The sequence below is a fragment of the Phyllostomus discolor genome, chromosome 3 (assembly GCF_004126475.2).
Source record: "Phyllostomus discolor isolate MPI-MPIP mPhyDis1 chromosome 3, mPhyDis1.pri.v3, whole genome shotgun sequence".
Lineage (NCBI taxonomy): Eukaryota > Metazoa > Chordata > Mammalia > Chiroptera > Phyllostomidae > Phyllostomus > Phyllostomus discolor.
Window position 1 is genome coordinate 100,291,785 of NC_040905.2, and position 11,267 is coordinate 100,303,051.

Genomic DNA, 11,267 nt, shown 5'->3' on the forward strand with positions numbered 1-11,267 from the left:
AGCACATGAGGTATATATTCACGAGTGGTTTGTGGTGTGCATTTGGGATGGGTGAGTATATCTGAAGTTTTAGGGTACTCTTTGTGTGTATTCTAGAATGTAATGCTTGCAGAATTTTGGTGGCATTGCTTGTATGTGTCTTCTAATTTTTTGTGAGGTGGACTTACATGTATTTGATAAATATAGGTTGTTTGTGGCTGTGTATGTTTTTGAGTTCCCGGAACTTAAGGTGTGTGTACTGTTGGGGATGTGAGAGTTCACTTTGTGTGTTTGGAAATCAAGAGACTTTGTGGGTTGTGTGAGTGTGTGTGGTGTGTTCAGGAATCATGGAGTATGTGGTTTTAGGGCAGTGAAATTGCCTGTGGATCTTTGATGGGAGGCAGCGGCACATGGCATAACTCTGTAGTTGGTGGTTTTAGAGTGACTGTGTGCTCAGGTATTCATTGTGTACATCTGGGTGTTATATTGGTTGTACATTTGTATTCAGATCCATGTTGTTTGTGTAAATATAGTTGCAGATTAGCATGTGAATATTCAGTGTGATTAGGGTTTTATATGTAACGAGTAAGGTAGGATAGATAGGTGGTCTATGTGTACATTCAGCGAGGGTGAGGGTAGACATGTATGTGTGTGTTTATATATGGCTCAGTGGGTTTGGTGTCATCCCTCAAAGTGAAAGGTCACCAGTATGATTCCCAGTCAGGGCAAGTGCTTTGGTTGCAGGTTCCATCCCTGTTTGGGACATGTACGGGAGGTGACCAATCGAAGTTTCTCTCTCACATTGATGTTTCTCTTCTTCTCTTTCTCCCTCCCTTCCCATGTCTCTAAAAATATATGAATAAAATCTTTAAAAGAAAGAAAGAAGTCTGTGTGTGCTTACATATAAGTTAATTTTTGTTTATATATCTAGGGTGTAGGTGGATCTTGTGCTCATTATTGTGTGAAAGGGGATCGGTGCACTGGAATGGTTCATAGTGGCTTGGGGCAGTTGATGGGGCATGGCCAGTTTATAGCAGCTACAAAGTGACCTGAAGTTGGTAGCTGCCTGTACTGGCCTTGGACACTCCTGGGAAAGGCTTTGAAGCATGGCCAACTGTCACTAGTGCTGGCTTGAGGGCTTCTTAGTAAGTGGTACAGGGCACTCTGATGATATCTGCTGCTTGCTTTGGGTTTGTAGACCTTTCAGAAATGAAAGGGAAGTCCACAGAGTGGGCTGAGGTCAGCCACTTGTGAGTAACAGCTGGTGAAAGAGGTCTGACCTCTGGGCCAGTTGAATGGTGAGGGATCTCAGGGAATCACCAGGGTGGGGTGAGTTTGATGGAGACTCAGATTTGGCACCTGCCAGTGACTATAAGCTGAGTGGGGTGAGGGCTCAGAAAATGGACAATGGCACCTGCTAGTCCAGAGAGAGCTGCACCTTCAGTTCTCACCCTGGAGCTAGACAATTCAGTTCCTCCCTGTATATCCCTGGTGCTTTTTGAGCTGCTGTCCCAGCATTGGAGCTCAGAGTAAGTGAGTTAATCAGCAAGTATGGTGACCAGCTGGGACTCCAGCAGCCCTCTGTCTCAGCTGGATGGAAACCCCACTGATTTTCACAGCTAGATATTATGAGGACTCCTTTTTCTAGGACTGGTGGTTAGGCTAGGGAGCCTGGTGTGGGGCTGGAACCCCTCATTCCTCAGGGGACAAAGCAGAAATATCCCTCCTGATTCTTAATTGCCACACATGTAAATGGAACCTGCCCTTTTTCTGTGTCTCCACCCATCCTACCAGTCTAAAATGGCTTCTTTTTAATATATCCTTAGTTATAAGTGTCCTGTTCTATTAGTCTTTAGGTGGTTGTCAACGGTGGTTGTTATATGATTTAGATGTAATTTTGATGTAGTCTTTGTATATTGTTACTTTACTAAATTCATTTATTCTAATCTTTTGTGTGTTTGTATGGAGTCATTACAACTTTGTATATATAGCACTATATCCTCTGCAAATAGTGACAATTTTACTTTCTTCTTTTCAATTTGAATGCAATTTTATTTCTTTTTCGACTCTGATTACTGTTACTAGGACTTCTAAAACTATGTTGAATTAAAGTGATGAGAATGGGTATCCTTGTCTTGTTCCTTATCTCAGAGGAAAAACTTTCAGCTTATCACCATTGAATATGATGTTACCTGTGAATTTGTCATATAAGACCTTTATTACATTGATGAATGTCTCCTCCTACCCTCTTTGTTGAGAATTTTCTTACAAAAGGATGTTGAATTTCATCAAATGCATTTTCTGCATTCATTGAAATAATCATATGATTTTTATACTTCATTTTGTTGATGTGGTGTGTCATACTGATTGATGTACAAATAGTGAACCATCCTTGCCTCCCTGGAATAATTTCACTTGATCATTTTAATGTATTGTTGACTTGGGTTTTCTTGTATTTTGTTGAGAATTTTTGCATTTATGTTTATCAAAGATATTTTTCTGTCATTTTCTTTTTCAATTGTGTCATTTTCTGTTTTTATTATTAGTGTAAGGCTAGTCTCACAGAATGAGGTTGTAAGCATTCTCACCTATAAAGCCATCTGGTTCTGGACATTTGTTTGTCAGGAGATTTTGAATATTGGTTCAATTTCATTGCTAGAAATTGGTGTTATCAGATTTTGCTTTTTCCTGATTCAGTTTCGGAACATTGTGTTTCTAAGAATATACCCACTCCTTCTAGGCTGTCCAATTTTCTGGTGTATAATTGTTCATTGTATTCTCTTGTTTCTTGAGTTGAGTCTCTGTGCTATAAACTTTATTCTTTGAATTGCTTTTCTGGTCCTATAGATTTTGGAATATTTTCATTTTCATTTGCCTCGAGGTTTTTAAAATTTTATCTTTGATTTCTTCATTTATCCTTTGGGTATTTCTTAGCATCTTATTTAGCCTCCACATGTTTGTGTTTTTCTTGGTTTCTTCTTGTAGTTGATTTCTAGTTTCATACTGTGGTGCCAGAAAAGATGATTGATATGATATCCATCTTCTTAGATTTATTGGGATTTATTTTATGACCTGACATGATCTATTTTGGAGAATGTTCCATGAAAAAAATGTGTTTTCTGTTGTTCTGGGTGAAATTTTCTTTACATATTTATTTATTAACTCTATCTGATCTAATGTGCCATTTAAAGCTAATGTTTCTTTGTTCATTTTTTGTTTACATCCATTGATGTAAATTGGGTTTAAAATCCCCTACTATTACTGTATGACTATCAGTCTTTCCTTTTATGTCTGTTAGTATTTGTTTTATGTATGTAGGTGTTCCTGTGTTGGGCGCATAGATGCATTCCTGCTTCTAAGAAAAAGAAGAATCTATATTAAAAACCTTGGCATGAGAGTTTATTTGTGATAGTGGTTTTTTTTTTTTTTTTTTTTTGATCGTGTTGATGGAGGAGTTTTTTAGGCCTTGGAACACATAAGCATTGTTTACATAAAGATAATGTCACATACTTGTGTTTGTTAAGGTACTCTGTGAATGTGATTAAACACTGATGCCCTTCTCATATAAGGTTAAAATTTCAAAATTGCTATCAGAACTTTTGCACTGCTGAGATATCTCATATTAATTGAGAAAATTGTATTATGGCTTATATGAAACACAATTAGAAATGACTATAAGGAAACAGAGTCACAACTTGGGTAAGCATTATGCAAGAACATTTTTTCCCCAGTCTTCACCAGAGAACATGTTTTTATTGATTTGAGAGACAGAGAGAGAGGGAGGGAGGGAGAGGTGAGAGAGAAACATTGATGGGTTGCCTCCTGCATGTATGCACTTTAACCAGCCAGGGATCAAACCCACAACCTAGGTATGTGCCCTACTGGGAATGGGGAATTGAACCCAGAACCCTCTGGGGTACAGCACGACGCTCCAACCAACTGAGCCACTTGGCTAGGGCCAGTTATTCTGTAGGCAGGCCTTTTTCTACCATGCTTTGCTTTTTTTCTGCTCTGTAGATACTAAATTGGGGGTTTTTAGTTAGTTAATTTGTTTGTTCAAACAAATTGAAGGTTTGTGTCAACTGGACATTGGATACATCTATCTGTGCTATTTATTCCAACACTGACAAAGGCTCAGATGATAGCCTTTTTAAAAAATATATTTTATTGATTATGCTATTACAGTTGTCCCAACCCCTGCCCCCACTTAGCACCTCTCATTCCCTCCAGCAATTCCCCCCTTAGTTCATGTCCATAGGTCATGCATATAAATTTTTTGGCTACTCCATTTCCTATACTGTTCTTCACATCCGACTGTCTATTTTGTATCTACCAATTTGTACTTCTTAATCCCTGCACCTTTTCTCCCATTCTCCCACTTCCCCCTCCCAACTGATAACTCTCCAAAGGAATAAAAAGTATTTTTAAATTATGATATGTACATTGCATACTTAACAGACTATTCTATAAATAAACATGACTTTTATATGCATTTTGAAGCTAAAAAAGTCAGGCCAGTGCCCCAGGTTCCCAGATTAGTTGTGACCTGGATGTCCCTTGGAGGAACCAAAGTATCCTCCTTTTCCTAGGTACTGACTGTTCTACTGACATGGGAGACAGGGAGGGAGGGCAGGACCATTAAGGCTGAAGGTGACCGTGGGAGGTAGGAGCAGCACCTTTGCAACATTGTGTGTCAATTATGAATAAAGATGGGTTTTTTTGGAAATGCTCTGGGAGTTCTACTCACAATTTCTGACTCAGTAGGTCTGTGTGGAGCCTGAGAACTTGCATTTCTAGCCATTTCCATGTGACACTGATGATGCTGGTCCTGGGACCACACTTTGAGAACCTTGGTCAGAGGGGCTAGAGAATGAGCTCTGGATTCAAACTACCTGAGTTTTTAAGGCTGCCAGATAAAACACCGGATCTCAGGAAATTTGAATTTCATATAAACAACAAATAAGTTTTTAATCTTTGCCTGAAGATATTTTTGATTTGTTTTTTATTGTTGAGGCTATTACAGATGTCCCCCATGTTCCCTCCCATTGCCACACCCACCTAGACCATGCCCCTTCCTACTAGCCTTCACCACATTGTTGTCCGTGTCTGTGGGCTATGCATATAAGCACATATGTTCTTTGGCTAATCTCTTTCAGTTCCCACCACCCCCTCCCATCTGAGATCTGTCAGTGTTTTCCATGAATTCATGCCTCTGGTCCTATTTTGTTCCTTAGTTTATATTATTCATTAGATTCCACATATAAGTGTGATCATATGGTATTTGTCTTTCTCTCACTGGCTTATTTCTCTTAGGATAATATTTTCCAGGTCTGTCCATGATGTTGCAAAGGGTAAGCGTTCCTTCTTTTTATAGCTGCATAGTAGGAATCGTTGTATAAATGTACCATAACTTTTTTTAAAATTCCTCACCTGTAGAAGAATGTATTGATTTTAGAGATAGAGAAAGAGAGGGAGGAACACCTATTGGTTGCCTTCTATACTCACCCCAACAGGGATTGAACACTCAACCTAGGTGTGTGCCTTGACCAGGAATTGAACCTGAAGTCTGTTAGCATATGGGATGATGCTCTAACCAACTAAGCCACCCAGCTAGGGTGCAAATAATTTTTTAATATAAGTATGTCCCATGCAAGAGGCATCTTGATGTTTATATGCTACATCTGGCAACCCTACTGGGTTTAACTGTCAGGGTTGCCTCAGGAGAACCATGTTTAAGGCAAGTCTTTTAACCTCTTTGCATTTCAGTATCTCAATTTACAAAATAGAGATGGTAATCATGCCACTTGTCTCCTAAAGTGCTTAACACGATAACATGATCATGTAAAGGACTTAACATAGAGCCTTGCCTATAGCAAGTGCTCAGTAAATATCAGTGGTTATTATTCACCATTAACCTCAGGTAACTTTTTAGAAGAAAAAAAGGCACTACACTATGTAGGGAGTGCTTTGTGAAAGGATTCTGTGATTCAGCCTTTTTTATTTTAAATGAAGAAATATTTCTCTTCTTAGAGAAGGTCCTATTAGCTGCCCCTCAGATTTCTTTAACTGTAGATTATAAAAAATAGATTGGCTGATTGCATCTAAAAGCTCTCCTCGGAACAACTTCCACCCTGGCCTAGGGCAGGATTCGGCTGTCCTCTAGGTGTTGTGCCAGGATATTAAATTGCTGAGACCTGCTGGCAAAGGCAGGATTCCAGAGGTAGGGCTAATGACCTGCTTCTGAAAAATAGTCTCTCTAGCCTGCTGCTTGCTATTTAAAAAAAAAAAAAAAAAAAGAGGGAGGATGGGGGCGGGGAGCATGGGGCAGTGAGAAAGACATGGAGAGAATGCTTTTACTGTGAAATCAATTTGAGTGTGACTCAATCCCTTGCAATTAAACTTTTCCCCTCAATTATTCAAAATTCATATCTATCTGGTTGAAGACTACTATCTTAGCACCACCAAATCACAAAGTTGGAAGGGATTTTAGATATTAACATTCTTATGACTTCCATGTAAATGTGTGTATATTTATATTTATTATGCATATACATGTATATCCAAAGCTAGGAAAAGGTTGGGGTGCTGATTTCCCCTGCAAAGCATGGGATTGGGGGCCATTTTGGGAAGCTGGAGAGCTGGTGAGAGTCAGCTTGAAATGCTCATTGGTAGGCAAGCTGAGTGATATGGTGGGCCCCACATGGGACTGGACATTTCATATCTGGACTTTTCTTTGGCCCTTGGTAAAATACAGTTGACTATATCAGTATTTTTCAATCTGTAGGTTGTGACCTATAAGTGGGTCATGAAATGAATTTAAAGGGTCATGACCAGTTATTTTTTTATTTATTTTTAGAGAGGGGAAGGGAGGGAGAAAGAGAGAGAAACATCAATATGTGGTTGCCTCTCACGTGGCCCCCACTGGGGATGTGGCCTGCAACCCAGGCATGTGCCCTGACTGGGAATTGAACCTGCAATGCTTTGGTTTGCAGCCCGTGCTCAATCCACTGAACTATGCCAGCCAGGGTAACCGGTTATTTTCTTTAAAGAGAAGAAATAGAAAGTGATACAATAAAAAACATACTGTATTACATTGTACAAAGTAAAGGTAGATATTGTACTGGGAAACTTTTGACACATATATGCATGATAAATATGAATCTGCACAAATTTGCACATATAATGGGTCATGGGACATGGTCAGAGAATCTGGAAGTCACTGAAATAGTTAATATATTAGATTCCCTCCAAATTTGCAATGTGGTAATGCTTAGTTGTGTTTAACTGGGGGCAGTTTTGCTCTCCATGTTGAGCCATTTTTGATTGTCCTAACTATTTTTGGGGGGTGGCAATTGTGTGTTCTATTGACATGTAGTGAGGAGAGGCCAGGGAAGCTGCTCAACATACTGCAGTGCACAGATAGTCGCCACAACAGAGCATTGTCTGTTCCTAATGCAGCCATTGAGGAGGCTGAGAAACCCTGTGCTAAGAGTGTGTATGGATAGAATCACTTATCAGTACTAGCCTTATAAACTAACTGCTCCCCAACATTTATTGAGCACTTACTATATGCAGGCATCTTCTAAGTGCTTACATTAATGAGCTCTTCTATAACCTAGAGCACATGGGAAATAAAATTATGTTCTAATCCCTGTTTTCAGATGGGGAAATTGAATAGGATGATTAGGGGCTACCTGATGTTACTCAGGTTCAGAACTGGGATTCAAGTCCAGGAGTTCTGTTTCCAGATTTCTTGAATCAGGACCTCATCTTTCTGGGGCTCTTTAGTTTCCAAAGCCTTTTATTGGGGGTAAAGTGTATATACCATAATATTTGCAATTTCAACCACTCATAAGTGTACAATTCAATGACATTAGGACATTCACAATATTGTGCAACCACCACCACTGTCAATTTCTATACATTTTAACCACCCCAAACAGAAACTCTGTACCCACCAAATAGTCACATCACATTCCCTCCTCTCCTCAGTCCCTGGGAACCTCTAACCTCTTTTCTGCCTCTATGAATTTGCCTACTTTAGATATTTCTTATTTTTTAAAGTAGATTCTATTGATTTTGCTATTACAGTTGTCCCATTTTTTTCTTCCCTATATTTCTCTCGACCCTGAACCTTCCTTCCCACCAGCATTCCCTCCCCACTTAGTTCGTGTCCATGGGTCGCACATATAAGTTCTTTGGCTTCTCCATTTCCTACACTATTCTTAACTTCCCCTGTCTATTTTCTACCTACCATTTATGCTTCCTATTCCCTGTACCTTTTCCCCGATTCTCTCCCCTCCCCCCGATAACCCTCCCTGTGATCTCTATTTCTGTGATTCTGTTCCTGTTCTAATTGTTTGCTTAGTTTGCTTTTGTTTTTGTGTTAGGTTCAGTTGTTGATAGTTGTGAGTTTGTTGTCATTTTACTGTTCGTAGCTTTGATCTTTTTCTTAGATAAGTCCCTTTGACATTTCACATAATAGGGACTTGGTGATGATGAGCTCCTTTAACTTGACCTTATCTGGGAAGCACTTTATCTGCCCTTCCATTCTAAATGATAGCTTTGCTGGATAGAGTAATCTTGGATGTGGGTCCTTACCTTTCATGACTTTGAATACTTCTTTCCAGCCCCTTCTTGCTTACAAGGTTTCTTTTGAGAAATCAGCTGATAGTCTTTTGGGAACTCCTTTGTTGGTCACTGTCTCCTTTTCTCTTGCTGCTTTTAGGATTCTCTTCTTATCTTTAATCTTGGATAATATAATTATGATGTGCCTTGGTGTGTGCTTCCATGGGTCCAACTTCTTTGGGACTTTCTGGGCTTCTTGGACTTCCTGGACTTCCTAGAAATCTATTTCCTTTTCCAGATTGGGGAAGTTCTCCTTCATTATTTTCAAATACGTTTTCAATTCCTTGTTCTTCCTCTTCTCCTTGTGGCACCCTGATGATTTGGATGTTGGAATGTTTAAAGTTGTCCCAGAGGTTCCTAAGCCTCTCCTCATTTTTTTGGATTGTTTCTTCATTCTGTTCTGGTTGAATGTTTATTTCTTTCATTTGTTCCAAATTGTTGATTTGAGTCCTGGTTTCCTGCCCATCACTGTTGGTTCCCTGTACATTTCCTTTATTTCATTTTGCATAGCCTCTACATTTCCCTCTTATTTTTTGACCATACCCAACCATTTCTGTGAGCATCCTGATCACCAGTGTTTTGAACTCTGCATCTGATAGATTGGCTATCTGTCACTTAGTTGTTTTTCTAGAGTTTTGATCTGTTCTTTCATAGGGCCATACTTTCTTGTCTTGGCACACCTGCTATGTTGTAAGGAGTGGAGTGTTAGGTATTCACTAGGGCATGGTAACCCAAGTTACTACATTGTGGCACTGTATGTGGGAGAGGGATCTGAGAGGGAACAGTGCCACTTGCTCAGCTCTCAGCCAGCTTTCAGTCATGTCCCCTTCTACCCAAAGTAAATTGGGCCCTTCTGGTGCTGATTCCTGGGTGTGTGTGTGTGTACATTCTAGATCCCTGTGGGTCTCTCCAATAAATTATCCTGTAAGGCTGGGAGTTTCTCCTGCCACTGCAACCCCCACAGGTTTTTACAGTCAGAGGGTTTTGAGGCTTTATTTCTCTGTACTGGAACTCTGGGTTGCGTGGTCTGTCTTGCTCCCCAGTGTTCCTCTTGGTTTACTCATCCACACACAAATGTGGGACCACCAGCCATTGCCTTGCCTTCCTGGTCCTTCAGCCACCACTGTGTCCTGTGTCCTCTCCATCCCAGCTGCCTGTCTCTGCCCCTCTTACCAATCTGGATGAATATTTCTTCTTTAACTCCTTGGTTGTCAGACTTCCATACAGTTTGATATTCTGGCAGTCGTGGTTGTTTTTTGTTTTTAAATTTGTTGTTGTCCTTATTTTGGTTGTGCAAGTAAGAAAAGTGTATCTATCTACACTTCCATCTGGGCTGGAAGTCTAGATATTTTCATATAAATAGAAATATATAACACATGGTCTTTTGTGTCTGGCTTCTTTCACTTAGCACAGAATTCATCTATTATGTAACATGTACCAGTACTTCATTCATTTTTATGGGTGATTAATATTCCATTGACTGTATATACCACTTCTTGTTTATCCATTTATCTGTTTATGAATACTTGGGTTGTTCCCTCATTTTGGCTCTTATGACTAAATACTGCCCTAAAGTTTTATGCTGATTGTGGTGAAAAGGGTTATATCACTGAGAATAGTGAGAAACTGAATAGTTTTGGTGTTAGGTACTGTGCCCTGTCATCTCATACTTAACCTCATTCCATCTCCACAAGAAAACCATGATGTTCCCTCATTTTTACACATACAAAGTACGGGGGGGTGGTGTGAGTCACCTGCATAGGGTCACACAGCTCGTCATGGCATATCATTCCTTATTGCAAAGAAGAGAGCTGTGTGTATATGACTTGGCAGAACTCTGAGTGGTGGCTGCCTTCTGGAGTGGGAGCTGAAGTTAAGTTCTCATATGCATGGAAATTGTGGTGGCAAAATTCCCTCAATACTTATATTGTACTGTTCCCAGGTGCTTTATTTAATCATATGTGAAGGAGACTCAATCTAGAATACAGGGCATTTGCCTTGTGCAAAAAGAAAACAATATTTTTTCTTTTAATTTTTAATTGCTTTTATAAATAATTTTATTTTAATTATTGTTCAAGTACAATTTTCTATCTTTTACTCCCATCCCAGCCCACCCATGCAGCCCTCCCTACCTCCCTTCCATTTCCACATACCCGCTTAGTTTTTGTCCATGTGTCCTTTATACTTGTTCCTGTAAACCCTTCCCCTTTCGCACTGAAATTCCCTCCCCTCTCCCCTCTGGTCACTGTCAGCTATGTTACCTATTCTCTATTTCAGTGTCTTTGGTTATATTTTGCTTGTTTATTTGTTTTGTTGTTTAGGTTCCGGTTAGAGGTGAGATCATATGGTATTTGTCTTTCACTGCCTGGTTTATTTCATTTAGCATAATGCTTTCCAGTTCCATCCATGCTGTTGCAAAGGGTAGGGGCTCCTTTGTTCTTTCTGCTGCATAGAGTTCCATTGTGTAAATGTACCATAGTTTTTTGATCCATTCATTTATTGATGGGCACCTAGGTTGCTTCCAGGACTTAGCTATTGTAAATTGTGCTGCTATGAACATTGGGGTGCATAGGTTCTTTTGGATTGGTGTTTCAGGGCTCTTAGGTTATAATCCTAGCAGTGGAATTGCTGGGTCAAAAGAGATCCATTTTTAGTTTTCT